Below are 15,486 nucleotides of genomic sequence, written 5' to 3'. Positions count from 1 at the left end.
CCCTTTTACCTTATTGGCTGAGTGTGGGAGGTAAGTAAAGAATATTATTAAATATTACTTGCCTCGATATTGTGCATGATAGGTATATTATATAGTTTTATAAAATATTTTGATTGGTTGATGTTTTTCTATGTTTTTGAATTAATTGTTTATTTATTCAGCTTTCTGTGAATGTTGTTGGGTTAGCCTCCGAGAAATTTTTTCTTGCATTAGAGATTTGATTTCGTTGGAGCTTGGATTTTCTGAATTTGATTTTCTCTACTTCAAATTTTCTTGCCATCACTCTGTTTTTCCAGGTTGGAGCTTCAACTTTATTATGTATATTGGTATCTAGAAATGCTCTGTATTCACTGTGTCTTCTCAAAGATTGTTTTAAGGGTTTGTTGGGGATTGGATATTGATATTATGCTGATTTTATTTAAATGGGAAAGATATTTGTTGTGATTTCTGTTGAGCTTGTTTTTGTCAACTTATTCTGGGTATAATCGATCTGTGAAATCTAGATTTCTACATAACCTTTGTGTTATGCACCTTTTATTGGCCTAATAGTTTTTCATAACTTTCGTGTTATGTGCATTACATGAACAAGGATATTTTTTGCCTTCGCATCCTTTTCTGGGATCTAATTCTATTTTTGAGTTTACCGGCTGGGGTGGTCAACTCACTTATGTTTGATGGGCCGGAGGGCTCTATTTCAATGGGGAGTCAATTTCCCTCTTTGGTTTCCACCGGTTGGCACATACTTTTCTGGCTCCCACGACCCTGCGGTCTTTTTTGGCTCCTTCAATGTAGTTCTACAGATGGGCAAGTGAGTTGTTAGTCTTTTTCCACTTGCCTCCTCACATTCCTTTTTGGCTCCTTCCTTTTTGTGTTGTGGACTAACGAGAACTATTTTGGCTCCCGCGCCCCCATGGGGTCCATTTGCTTCCTCCGTATTACTTCGTGGGCTTGCGAGAACTTGTTATTGCTTTCCTCGTGCCCCCGCATGATCTTTTGGCTACTCTGTTTGGTACCATGGTTGAGTAGGAGGCTTGTTTCCCTCCTCCTGGCTTCCCCACATGATCTTTTTGGAAGCTCAATTTCTATGGCAAGTGAGCGTTTCCTCTTGCCTCTTCGCATACTCTATTGGTAATGCATTTGTAATGGGATGGGTGACCAAGAGACTTGTTTCTCTCCTCCTTTTCCCTTGTGTATCCATTTGGTGACATCTCTTCTACAAAGCAGGTAAGTGAGCGATGTGATATGTGGCGAGGATGCGTTGGGCCCAATCCATCTTTACATGATCTCCACCATTGATCTCCTCTTAGACTCAGATCAGATGACTGCAATTTATTCTTTAGTTGGGATTTTTGAGCGCTTACATGGAGAGATCTTGTGCATCCATCTACACGCGAGAATTTGATATTTGTTTTCATGGTGACCATTAGCATTTAAATTCTCTACAAGTGGGTGTTTGCCAACCCAATGGTGGAGGACATTTCTTGCTCAGTCGATGCCCCAAATCAAATCCTTTTTACATTCAACCACTCAATTTCTTTATCATAAATCTAGATTGGAATCTACAAATGGATTTTGGATGCCGCCCATGCCTCTTTAATGTATTTTTGAGACTTTTTTGGCTTTGTCATTCTGCCATGATACACTTGCACGTAGAGATGTCTTCTCTTGCCCCCCTTTTTACCTCTTTCCAAAGATGAAGGACATCTTCAGGGATGACATTCAACATGTAATTTGATCAGATCAGTCTGTTAGGATAATCAGTGAACAACTAAGGGGGGGTGAATAAGTTGTTAAAAGTTATAACATTTAATCCACAATACAACCTTAAACCAGAGCACATAAACATTCAAATATCGGTAAAGCAGAAACAGATGCTGGTAGACACAGATACTGATAAACAATGTAACTCAACAATTAAATAGATAATCAATGTAAAGAAACCATACCACATAACACCATGATTTGAACATGGAAAACCCTAAAAGGGAAAAACCACGATGGGAAGCCTACCCATAGTTAGATATACTTCTGCAGAAAGTATGTGATACAATGAGGGGCCTGCACATGCAAGAAGGCACACTACCTAGAGCGTACTACTCATTACAAAGGAGTCTCGTTGACTACAGAGATTAAACCACCTCAAGATAAATGGACAACAATCCAATAAAGTGAACTTCTAGAGATAGCATCTACCATGCCTGATTACAGTCTCGGTTAAGCTCAATACCGAAGGCCTTTGACCTCTTCCTTAATCCCAATTCGATCACCTATGATTGACAAAATCTCCTTCACATATGATGCATTCCAAGACTGCAATACATAATCCCCATGATCTACAATGAGATCTTACATTCATTTATACAAACCCTAAGGCCTAAACCAATTAGGTCGGCCACCTAAGGGATATTACAATAAGATCATTATATAATTCTATATTACAATGATATGCCATATTGGCTTAAGACCAAAATAATAATAAAAAATCCATAAATCCTCTTGAAACATCCCAGAAACATGTAGAGTACACGTTATCATGATACTGGTCCATAACCTAGATAGGCACCAGACCTATTCTAGGTCCACCATGCTAAAGCAATGTCTTCAAGCAGTTGAAGCATGATCAAAGAACATCTTCAGCATCCTGAAATCCATCTAGAAGTTGCACCAACACCACTTATGCATCCTGTCATGATTCCTCTGTGAAAGCTCTACCGATAAAGCCTTAAACTAATTTCGGTAAGGGTTTAAAAGAGTGTATGATAGTATCCAATACCAAGCCAATACCAACTGACCAAAACATGCTCATGAAATAGGTATCACATGTAACCAATCACATTCCATAGATCCAAACATGTTGGAAGTGTCCAATAGATAATCTCTTTTGTCGGTAACACTAGATCATCTATCGGTAACCAAAACCTATTTGTCGATAACCAATCATAACGGCTAGTGTTGACATCAATGACAAAACATCACTACAACACATAATCAATTCATCCATAATGCCAACAATCTCCCCTTTTGGCATTGATGGCAACACTAGATGTGAAAAACATCTAAGTACCAAGAAATGCCAAACAAGTCACCCTCTATGGAAGACAACCAACAATCTCCTAAATATGAATATCTCTCCCCTATGAATGATATGTATGTAAGGTTTTGAGTTGATTTTTCACATCACTATCACTCCCCCTTTGACACCAATACCATAAATCTGACAAAAATATCAAAGCAATAATATAAAACCACAAAGCTGACTACTCCCCCTAAGTAGTAGCACCACTCATCAGTGCCAGAATGAATAATGTCTCTGATAATGCATGTCGAACAGATGACAAACTTCATCAATCAAGTCTCTGTCAAAAGGGCAGAAACCCCTAACCTATCTCTATAATACTCAAATGATTCCTTGGACAATGGTTTAGTTAATATGTTTGCAATCTATTCTTTAGTGTTCACATAAACCAATTTGACTTCCTTTTCTTTTACCTTGACCTTCAGAAAGTTGTACTTTATTGATATATGCTTAGTCTTAGAGTGAAATACCAGATTTTAAGACATGCCAATAGCTACAGAGTTATCACAGTAGATAACTACTAGTTCACTACAATTTACCCTAATATCCTTCAACGTTTGCTTCATCCACAAGACTTGAGTGCAATTAGTTGTTCCTGCAACATACTCAGCTTCTGTAGTAGATAAAGAAATGCATGACTATTTTTTGTTGATCCATGAAACCAGTTTCTTTGCAAGAAAGAAAGTTCCACTAGAAGTGCTCTTCATGTCATCAGTATCTCCTGCCCAATCTGAGTCAATATATGCACATAAAGTGAAATCATCATTTTTGGAATACCATAGGCCATATTTTGTTGTTCCTTGCAAATACCAGAATATTCTCTTCACTGCACATTCATGATTTTGTTTAGGATTACTTTGATATCTTGAAATAATACTTATTGCATTCATAATATCGGGTCTAGTCTGAGTTAGATATAACAAACCACCAATCATAGACTTATACCTTGTCAGATTTACCGGTGTAGAAGTGTCCTTGATAGATAATTTCTCACTTGTCACCATAGGAGTACTTATCGGTTTGGAATTATCCATACCAAAAATTTTCAACAAATCCCTCAAATACTTAGTTTGACAAATAAAAATGCCCTTGTCATTTTGAGTAATCTGCAAACCTAAGAAAAATTTCATCTCACCAATCATGGACATTTCAAATTCATGCTTCATATTGTTAGCAAATTCCATGCACAATTTATCTTCTCCTCCAAAAATGATATCATCAACAAATACTTCAATAATCAAAATATCATTATCAATGATCTTATAATATAAATTACTATCAACACTACCTTTAGTAAAACCAAGCTTCAAAAGATGTTTATCCAACCTTGCATACCAAGCTCTAGGAGCTTGTTTCAAACCATATAAATCTTTCTTCAATCTGCAAAATATATTTTTATCATTTGTCAGTGAAAATCCATCAGGATGATCAATGTATACTTCTTCCTCAAGCTCACCATTCAAAAATGCACATTTAACATCCATTTGATAAGCCTTATAGTTCTTATAAGCTACATAGGCAAGAAATAGTCTAACAACTTCAATTCTAGCTACAAGTGCAAAAGTCTCACCATAATCAATTCCTTCCATTTGATATTATCCTTTATAAACCAATCTAGCCTTGTTTCTTACAACTTGACCATCCTCATTTAGTTTATTCCTAAAAACTCATTTAGTTCCAATAACATTCTTATTTTTAGGCTGGGGAACTAAAGTCCAAGCTTCATTCTTCTCTATCTGATCTAATTTATTTTTCATATCCTTTAACCAATGTTTATTCTTACAAGCTTCAATAACAGTTCTTGGTTCAATTTGAGAGATAAGACATACCTTTTCATAAGCCAGTTTCCTTCTAGTCATAACTCCATTGTTCCTATCTCCAATGATTTGATCTTCAGAATGATTTAATCTTACATACCTTGGTGCCTTTTGAACTTCAGGTTCACTGCTCTGATCATCAGTCACAGTTAACTTTTTTTAATGTGTTGGTGTAACTATCTTAGCTTCCTATACCAGTTGAGGCATTGTTAGTTTAGTTATGATCATTTCCACTGTCGGTTCCCTATCATGTGATATAGAATGATTTCTCTACTTCTCATCCACTTTCACATTAGCACTCTCAACAATTTTCTGCAATCTTTTGTTATAACTATTAGGCCCAATATGGAAAGCTAATGTACTAAGAGGGGAGGGGTGAATTAGTACTTCAAATCCTTTTATCAACAATATCTTTACTGTTATGCATAAACCAAAAATTGTTGTAACATAACATAAAGCTAAAATAAATAAGTAACAATCATACATGATTCACTCCATAACACATATATTTTGGCTACGCAAAAACTCCTGGTTAGAGAGAAAAACTCTAGTGGGGATGGCACCCACAACTTCACTACTGCAATAATAAAGAGTACTCAGTTAGAGCTACATATTTAGCTATTTCTGATAGCTTACCCTATTAGGAGTAACAAGATCTGTTAGATCTACCTTGCTAAAGGATTTTACAACACTTTATATAAATGCTGCACCTGGTTAGAGGATTTACAATTTATAGACTTGATTAGAGTCTTTTACCTTGTTAAAGGTTTCTTTTACAACTTCAAAATATTACAATAAGACTTTACAAATATCTGTAACTTTACATCTGAAATGTTGTAGCAGATTCTATGTGCTTAAAATAAGATTACCTTGCGTATAGCATACCTCGGTAACTCATAAAGTAACTCGGTAAACCCTTCTGTTTACTCTGTTCTTGATAACCTTCTCGGTGACCTTTGTGTCTCTGTAATAGTCATAATATTCTGTGATTTCTTATGTATCACATAAGTCTTGCTTCATACACATATGCACACACATTGCTCTCATACACATATATATATCTTATTCAAATATGTCTCTAACCCTAAATTCATGCTGTATAAATAGACTTTTTATGTCGGTGATCTGATTCATTGCTTTGATCTTACAAACATGATTTCTTGAATAAATAACCATGCAAAATATTTCATTGGTTAGATGACCTCAAAATTATACAAAATCTATATGTGCAATTTCCAATGCAGTAACGGTTCTATGTGCCTCGATCTTGTAACACATTTTCATATGTGTGTCCAGGTTCAATGAATCTGGTAACACGTTTCACTTGGTGTATATCAACTTGGTGTATTATCTTTACTGCTCAGTAGACATGAAATAACACTTGGTAGATAGCTCGGTGTATACTGGGCTCTGTGACTGTTTTCCTTCTGTAACCGACTGGACTGTTCATACCGACTTCTCTGTGTGTACCGACTACATGATTTGGTAATGCTTACCAACTAGAATATATAGTATGACTTTGATTATAGAAACTAATGGCAATTTGATAAGTGGTAACAATCTCCCCTTTTGACATTATTTGAGATGTTTGACAAAAACTACTTTCAAAGTCATTACTAAAAAATCTGTATACTTTACAAAATTTGACTAAACTTACAATATATACATTAGTCAATGAAATAGTATAATCAAATAGACTCCCCTTATCAATATGCTATACAAAACTCTGATTATGTGTGCTCGGTGATCAATACTCTATAATCACTATTCTTTCCTCTGTTCATTGCTCTTGGATACTCTGCTTATTCTGCTCATTCTGCTTGGTATACTCCCCCTGTATACTACACTCCAGTTGTTTGATACTTTGAATACTATACACTCCCCCTATGTACTTTGATGCTAAATATACTCTTGATGATATACTCCCCCTTTTTGACAAACATCAAAATTTAGTTACCATTTGGAGGTGGCAACTGATCAAAAATGGATTTGTACTCTGTCTTGGCTTCAGTGAGAGCGACAGAGAGTGCATCCTTTACACTATCCATTAAGGAATTCTATGCATTAATATCAGTCAATAATGAAATTAAGCCATCTAAAGTGCTTCCCTCTTGTGTAGTAGAGAGGTAAGTGGCTCGGTTTAGCTATTCTTGAATGGATGAAAGATGAGGAAGGAATAATGTTTGGAGTATCATTATGTCCATCCTAATCTTGTGTTCTTCATTCCTTAGTTCCAATTGTTGAGCCATGAGCTGTTGTAGCTTAGTATAAAAATTCTGAACTAAATTGGGCTCGGGGGTCAACTTATTTGAGAGATTGGTGATCTCTTTCTCAATTGCTTCTGTTTTATTCTTAATGTCCTTAAGAAATAAAGAAAATGTGCAGAGTTTCTGAAATAGTGAAAGAATGTGCTTGAGTTGAGGGACAACTCAGCAATAAATTTGACAAGTTTTACCTTGCCAACAACAATGGATTTTTGTACTTCCTCTATCATTTTAGTAGTTAGCTCCTTGTCTTTGAGTTTGCTCAAGTATTCGGATGCATCTACTCCAGATTTCTCAATCTGATTTAGGAGTTCATCCAATTGAATATGGATGGCTGCATCGGTTGATACTGTAGCTGAAGGTAGCATATCTGATAGTAAGGTCTTTACCTTCTGAAGTACTTTATTCTTCTTATGTATGGCTAGTTGCTTCTCCTATTTGGCCTTAGCTTTGCACAGTTCACCGAATTCAGTGAGTGCTTGCCCTTTCAATTTGGAGATGTCTACATTGGGCAACACTATCGGTTTTGATAAATCTATTTTGAAACTATGCTTTTTCAACTTCTTTTCTTTACCTTTCACTGGGTGAACCACTACAATAGCTTGAGAGGCTTGAGGACCCTCGGTAGGTTGCTTGGTAGAGACAACACTTTGGTCAGTTTCTTTAGCCTCAGTAGTGTCCTTCAATGTCTCGGTGCTTGGTGTCTCAGTTGTAACATTTTCCGTGCTAGAAGGTGCCTGAGGGGTTTGTTCTTGTGGAGTACCTTCATCTGTATCCTGAGGAGCTTCAGTTGTAGCAGGTTGATTGATCAGTGGGTAAGGCTGAACTTGTTCCAAAACAGATTCATTGGAGACAAGTTTTGCATAAGCATTGCCTTCTATCATTTCTTGTTCAGGTGCCTCTGCATCCATGATATCTTCATCTATTTGAATGGTGTCAGCAGGGTCTTGCTTAGTGACATCAGGTTCTTGGTTGGTGACATCGACTATTTCCATTGTAGATTATTCACCAGCATTCTTTCTTTGAAAGATGTCCTTCCATTGCTCTTTTGTTTCCTTCTCCACTTCTATATACAGGCCATTCATCAATTTCAAGGCCTTTTGTTTTACTATAAATTATGTTTGGCTGTTTGTCAGATGTTCTTTTATTTCATCAACCGGCATATCAAGAGAGAGATGCACCAGACTTCTTTCTCTGATTTGTTTCTCTGAGTCTAGAGCATATTGCTATCTAGTTTCAATATGTGCATATAATTCCTTAGGAATAGAATTACATACTTCTAATGGGACCACTCAGAATTTTAGAAGTGTGCAAATGATAGCTTCTTCAATTTGCCTCTTTTCATCACCAGATCTAGATTCATATTTGACAAATCTAAATCCACCAAATCCACCATATTCCTTCAGATTTTTACAAAAATTATCTACACTATGTACATCTACCTTCTTGCTTTTCACAATCTGAAATTTATTTGCATCTTCAAATTCGATATCACTTGACTCTTTTGGCAAAATGAGTCTCTGAGTAGATTTCTTGTAAGTCCTAGTTACCTTAGGAATGGCAACAATCTTTTATTTCTTACTTGATGATGTTGCAGATGCCCTTGTGTTAGGTCTCTTTGTTGGTAGGACCATTGGAGTGTCCTGTTTCTTTCTCTTCAACACTTTTCCCTTAGGCAATTCGGTGCTAAGTGTTATAGCTGCTTCTTGGGCTTCTGTCTCCTCTTCAGTGATGGCTAGAATGCCTTTGACAGGTGTGGAGGAAGACTCTTCTCCAAATTTCTCAGTTAACGTCTTAATCATCTTTGTGGCTTTTCTTGTAGCCTTAGGTACTACAATGCTCATTTTTACTTTTTCCTTTACCTCTTCATAGGTTCCATACCTCAACTCGGTAGTATGCCTTGGCAATGATAGATAGGCATCAATTTGCTATTGTGTGATATCAAAATCAACCTCGTAACCCATTGGTGGCAAAGATTGAGTCCTTGGTTCAACAACATTCAAATAACAATAATTGGTGTCTACCTCAAAACATATATCATCCTTATATTTTTCTACTAGCTGTGGTGGAATCCGGTACCTGTTATGCATTTTCTCTTGGAACTTGTTGAAGTAATCACCCATTATATCATTAAAGTTATCACCTAACTTCTTGATGAAGTCATTGATCTGATGGGTGATTGGTCAGTGTAGTTCCCAAAAAACTTTACCGACTGTTGGAAAAAACTTCTCAAAGTAGAAAAACATACATACAAGTAGTGATCCAAATTTTAGAGTATTTGCTGAGTTGTTCTTCTTCGGCTTCCTGATTGTGTTTAGATTTTCAAACAAGTTCTTTAACAATACTTCACACAAGTCAATTTTCATGCCTTTCTTAACAATTTTGTATGCTAAGTCCACTGCTACACAGGGTACACTATTTTCCCTTGCCGATTGGAAGAAATAGTAACCAATTACTCTAATGGCAAATTTGAGTTTAGGATCAGTGACATTGTTCAACTTTAGACCTCTGCAATCAAATTCTACTCGAGTCAAACTGATCAATTCCTTCTGTGATATCATTTTTTGTGCTTGGGCATGATCATAGATAGGATAGCCGGTGATCAGATGAATGATTTCTTTTGTGATCTTAAACGGTTGCTCTTGTAGCCACATGAAATCATCATGCACTCGGCTTAGTACAAACTTGACCCACTAGGGTTTGAACACACGGGGATAGGTTAGGGCTTCAGTCAATCCCTTGATTTTGATATGCTCATACTTGCTATCCATCTTACCATCTGTGCACAATTCATCATATGCATCTTTGATCTCGACATGACTGAGTTCTTCAACACGACATTTTGTGAAGAATCTCACATCCTCGACTAACAAGACTCGATCCGGGATGAGTGAAAAGGCAGTTTTGTCATCCAGTTTAGATGCAATTTTGGGGGTCAAAGAGTATTTTAGTGAGGGCTTCTCTACATTCTTGATAACAATGGGGTCTTGGATCTTAGGTGCCATTTTGATTTCAGATAAAAATTGACATAGGAACCTTAGGGTTTGAGAACTTAACAAATGGCAGACGCTTCACACTCAATAGATAATAACAACTTAATGAGTTCGGTAAACTAGCTTAGCAATGCGATGAGATTCGATGTAAATACCTTAGATTTTGCTTTGAAGATGGTTTGATCACCTTGATTCACTCTGCTCTGCTTCTTGAAAACTTGGTGAATGAAAATGACTGTGAACAACTTTTAAGTACTCAAAAATACCTTATCGAGCTCCGTGCAAGTTAGGTCAAAGACATTAAATGCACTCGGTTCACTTAACTTTCTTTCCCTTTTTGCACTTTAACCGAGTAACCAAATTTCCTTCATATACCAACTTGACAGGCTTCCTAAATTCACCGACTTGACATATTTCCTGTAAAGTGCTCCAAAAGACTTTGATAGAATTTCAAACTTACTACCACATCTTACTATGTAGATTTTGAAATCAGTACATACTAAAATAGGAACTGTTTAAGATTTAACCTTGTGAGAATGCAGTCCCTTCATACCTTTACCGATTAATTTGGAGTGGGAGCACCTAACTCGGTAGGTAAGGTGCTTTCTTTATTTTGACACAATTTCTTTCTTTATCCAAATCATCTTTTATTTCCTCAGTGTCTTCTCTAGGTTGATCTCTGCAATCTCTAGCCAAGTGTCCAACTTTGTGACAATGAAAACATGCCATACCAAGATTTCTCCATGATCTTCGGTTGTTCATTCCAAATCTTATAAAGTAGTTGGCACTTATATGTCCATATCTTCCATAACATTCACACCATATCCTTGTATTATAATCCCATGGTACTACAGAATATTGTCGGTAAGGATCTGTGTGAGTTCGCTAACCTCTAGTATTTGCTCGATGTGCAGACCACATGTACTTCTTTTGCTTAAACCAACACTTCTCGGTACTATGTCCATATCTATTGCAGTTTTTACAAAACCCTTTGAATCTTGCCTTCTGATAATTGTTAACAGACTTTGTCCTACATTGATTAGATGTGTGACCATATTTATTGCAATTGTAACAATAACCATTGGTCTTAGTGGCATTCGGTTGCTTACCTTTTCTAATTTGACACATGTTTGCAGTATGACCTTGATTTCCATAGTAGTTGCAAATAGGCTTCTTCCTTTTGATGTTATTCCTTTTTCTACCTTGTTTTGATGATTCTCCTTTCTCGGTAGTGCAGATTCCCTTCTTGGTAGAGTCTTTTCCTTTGTAATCGAGTCCTCCTTCTTTGTAGGGTCGTCTTGTATTCAGTTGCTCATCCAACATCTTTGATGCTTCATAATTTTTCTTCAGTGTTTCCTTGAATTTCTTCTTTGTTTCAAGTTCATTGCTCAACCTTGATACTTCAAGTTTCAATGCTTGATTCTCATCATCTTTCAGATTTGCTTCATGATGTGCATAACCTAGTTGATCTGTCATATTTTGTTGAATCCCAGTCAACGTTATGATTTCATCATCCTTATCAGATACTAAAGCTTCAAGTTGTTGTTTCTCTCTTTCTAGATCTCCTACTTTATCCTTGGTTGTCCTCAATGCATCAAGATTTTTAGTCATCTGTGTACTGAAATGTTCATGTTCTCTTTTCATTGCTTTTAGTTGATCAGCCAGTGCTTTGTTCTTTTCTTTCAATTGTCCAATCATTTCTTCAGTCTCTTCAGACATACTATTCTCGGATGATGTCTCAATTTTTTCCACTAACTCTTGAGAGTCCTACAAATCATTAGATAATCTTCTTCTCACTTTCAGATATTTTTGCATTTGCCTTTGCATGTCTGCAATCACTTGATTAGCATGGTCCAATTCTTCTTGTAGATACACAATCCTTCAAGATTGTTTGTAGCCTTCCATTGATAAGATCTTTCTCTTTAGGCAGTTAAACCCTTTTCCAAGATTAAAGCTCTGATACCAATTGTTAGGCCCAATATGGAAAGCTAATGTACTGAGAGGGGAGGGGTGAATCAATACTTCAAATCCTTTTATCAACAATATCTTTACTGTTATGCATAAACCAAAAACTATTGTAACATAACATCAAGCTAAAACAAATAAGTAACAATCATACATGATTCACTCCATAACACATATTTTGGTTACGTAGAAACTCTTGGTTAGAGAGAAAAATTGCAGTGGGGATGACACCCACAACTTCACTACTGCAATAATAAAGAGTGCTCGGTTAGAGCTACATATTTAGCTATTTCTGATAGCTTACCCTGTTAGGAGTAACAAGATCTACTAGATCTACCTTGCTAAAGGATTTTACAACACTTTATATAAATTTTTCACCTGGTTAGAGGATTTACAATTTATAGACTTGATTAGAGTCTTTTACCCTGTTAAAGGTTTCTTTTACAACTTCAAAATATTACAATAAGACTTTACAAATATCTGCAACTTTACATTTGAAATGCTATAGCAGATTCTATGTGCTTAAAATAAGATTACCTTGCATATAGCATACCTTAGTAACTCATAAAGTAACTCGGTAAACCCTTCTATTTACTCTGTTCTTTGATTGTTCTCTAATAACCTTCGCGGTGACCTCTATGTCTCTGTAACAGTCATAATACTCTGTGATTTCTCATGTATCACATAAGTCTTGCTTCATACACATATGCACACACATTTCTCTCATACATATATATATATATATATATATATATATATATATATATATATATATCTTATTCACATATGTCTCTAACCCTAAATTCATGCTATATAAATAGACTTCTTATGTCGGTGATCTGATTCATTGCTTTGATCTTACAAACATGATTTCTTGAATAAATAACCATGTAAAATATTTCATTGGTTAGATGACCTCAAACTTATACAACATCTATATGTGCAATTTCCAATGCAATAAAGGTTCTATGTGCCTCGATCTTGTAACACGTTTTCATATGTGTGTCCAGGTTCAATGAATCTGGTAACACGTTTCACTTGGTGTATATCAACTCGGTGTATTATCTTTACTGCTCGGTAGACATGAAATAACACTCGGTAGACAGCTCGGTGTATATTGGACTCTGTGACTGTTTTCCTTCTTTAACCGACTGGACTGTTCATACCGACTTCTCTGTGTACCGACTACATGATTCGGTAATGCTTACCGACTAGAATATATAGTATGACTTTGATTATAGAAACTAATGGCAATTTGATAAGTAGTAACAATAACATCTATATGCTTTGCTCTTAATTGAATAACCAAGAAATATCCCTTCATCACATCTAGGATCAAACTTTACAATTGAATAATCTCTTTTGGTATAGCATTTACTTCCAAAAATTCTAAAATATTTAACAATAGGTGTATGTCCAAACCATAGTTCATGAGGGGTCTTATCGGTTTCACCTTTGGTGTGAAATCTATTGAATGTGTAGACTATTGTACTCACAGCTTCGCTCCAGTAGTTATAAGGCAATTTGGCTTCCATCATCATAGATCTTGCTCCATCCAAAATGGTTATGTTCTTTCTTTCAACTACTCCATTTTGCTGAGGAGTCCTAGGTGCAGATGGCTATCTCCTGATTCTATTTGTCTCACAATAACTGTTAAATTCATGAGAAGTGAACTCACCTCCTTGATCTGATCTTAGACATTTTATTTTCAATCTAGTTTCAGTTTCAACCTTCGCTTTAAAGATCTTGAATTTCTCAAAATCTTCAAACTTCTCTCTTAGAAAAGTCACCCACATCATTCTAGAATAGTAATCAATAATTAGCATGAAATACCTATCACCTTGAAAGCTTCTAGTCCTTGTTGGACCACATAAGTCAGTATGAATCAAATCAAGTACATCATTAGATTTATCATGTATGCTCTTAAAATAACTTCTAACTTTCTTACCCAATTGATATTCCTTACATATCGAATTATGAGGCTTCATAATCTTTGGTATATCTCTAACTACCTTAGTTGAACCGATCTTAAAAATAAAATCAAAATTAACATGACACAACCTCTTATGCCATAGCCAACTCTCATCAATATGAGGAATTAAGCATGTCTTATTACTAGTGTTCAAGTGGTAGATATTACTTCCTGTCTGAATACCCGTTGCAATCTCTAAACTAGTCTTGGTAATGATTTTGCATTTTCTATCTTTAAACTAAAGTTGGCAACCCTTATCAACCAATTGACCAACACTCAAAAGATTATGCTTTAAACCTTCTACATAATAGACATTATCAGTATTATGCTTGTCATCCAAAGAAATAATACCTCTACCTTTGATCAAACATGCCTTGTCATCTCCAAATCTAACTTGACTGCCATTGTATTCTTGCAAGGATAAAAAATTCCTTTTATCTCTAGTCATATGATGTGAGCATCAACTATCAATTACCTATTCATCCTTATCTTCAACTTTTACTTCCAACACCTTTTCTTCATTTTTGATAGTTGGTTCCAGCTCATCTTCCTTTAAAGCATAGAACGCCCATTCTTTTCCATTATCGGATCCACTAGCAGAGTCTTTTGTCGGTTCATCCCCAGAGTCAGCAGTTACTCCTTCCTCATCTGCTATGTAGCATTGTTTACTTTTCTTGAATCTATATATGTTATGGTTAGGCTTAAAAAATTTATTAACACTTTCCTCAAACCTGGCATTCCTTTCAAGACATCTATATGTAAAATGACCAATCTTGTTACATGCAAAACATTTAAAAGGTTCTTTTCCTTCATACTTACTTCCAGTTGGTCCTTTAGGTACTCTTCTATAAAATAAGGCTTCAAGTTGCTCAAGTTATTCATCTTCTTTCCTCATGTCTTCCAATTCTTTTGCATTTAGGTCTTTCCAATCACTTTTGTCGGTAGATGATGATGATGATGATGCATGAAAAGCAAGTTCAGACTTTACAGCTCCAAAAGATCCAAATTCTTCAAGCTCAAAAGCAGATAATTTCCCAATTAGAATGTCTCTGTTAATTGAAGTGTTTGCCATTGTTCTTAACTCATTAATTGCAGTTGCCTTCATCTTGTAAGTTGGTGGAAGGGCTCTCAAGACTTTGGAAACTATTTCATCTTCACTTAAAAATCCTCCACAACATTGAATTCCCATAACAATCTCATTTACTCTTTCCATAAATACAACAATTCTCTCATTATCTTCCATTTTCAAGTTTTCATATCTTACCCGGTAACCATCAAGTTTAGCAATTTTGATAGTAGGGTCACCTTCATTCAGATTTTGCAATTTGTCCCACATAACCTTTGCTGATGTTTTATCAGTCAATCCCATGATCTATTGATCAATAAGTGCACACAAGAG

This window comes from Cryptomeria japonica, chromosome 5, assembly GCF_030272615.1.
Source record: "Cryptomeria japonica chromosome 5, Sugi_1.0, whole genome shotgun sequence".
Taxonomy (NCBI): domain Eukaryota; kingdom Viridiplantae; phylum Streptophyta; class Pinopsida; order Cupressales; family Cupressaceae; genus Cryptomeria; species Cryptomeria japonica.
The sequence above is the reverse complement of the archived record's forward strand: the minus strand, read 5'-3'. Positions refer to the sequence as shown.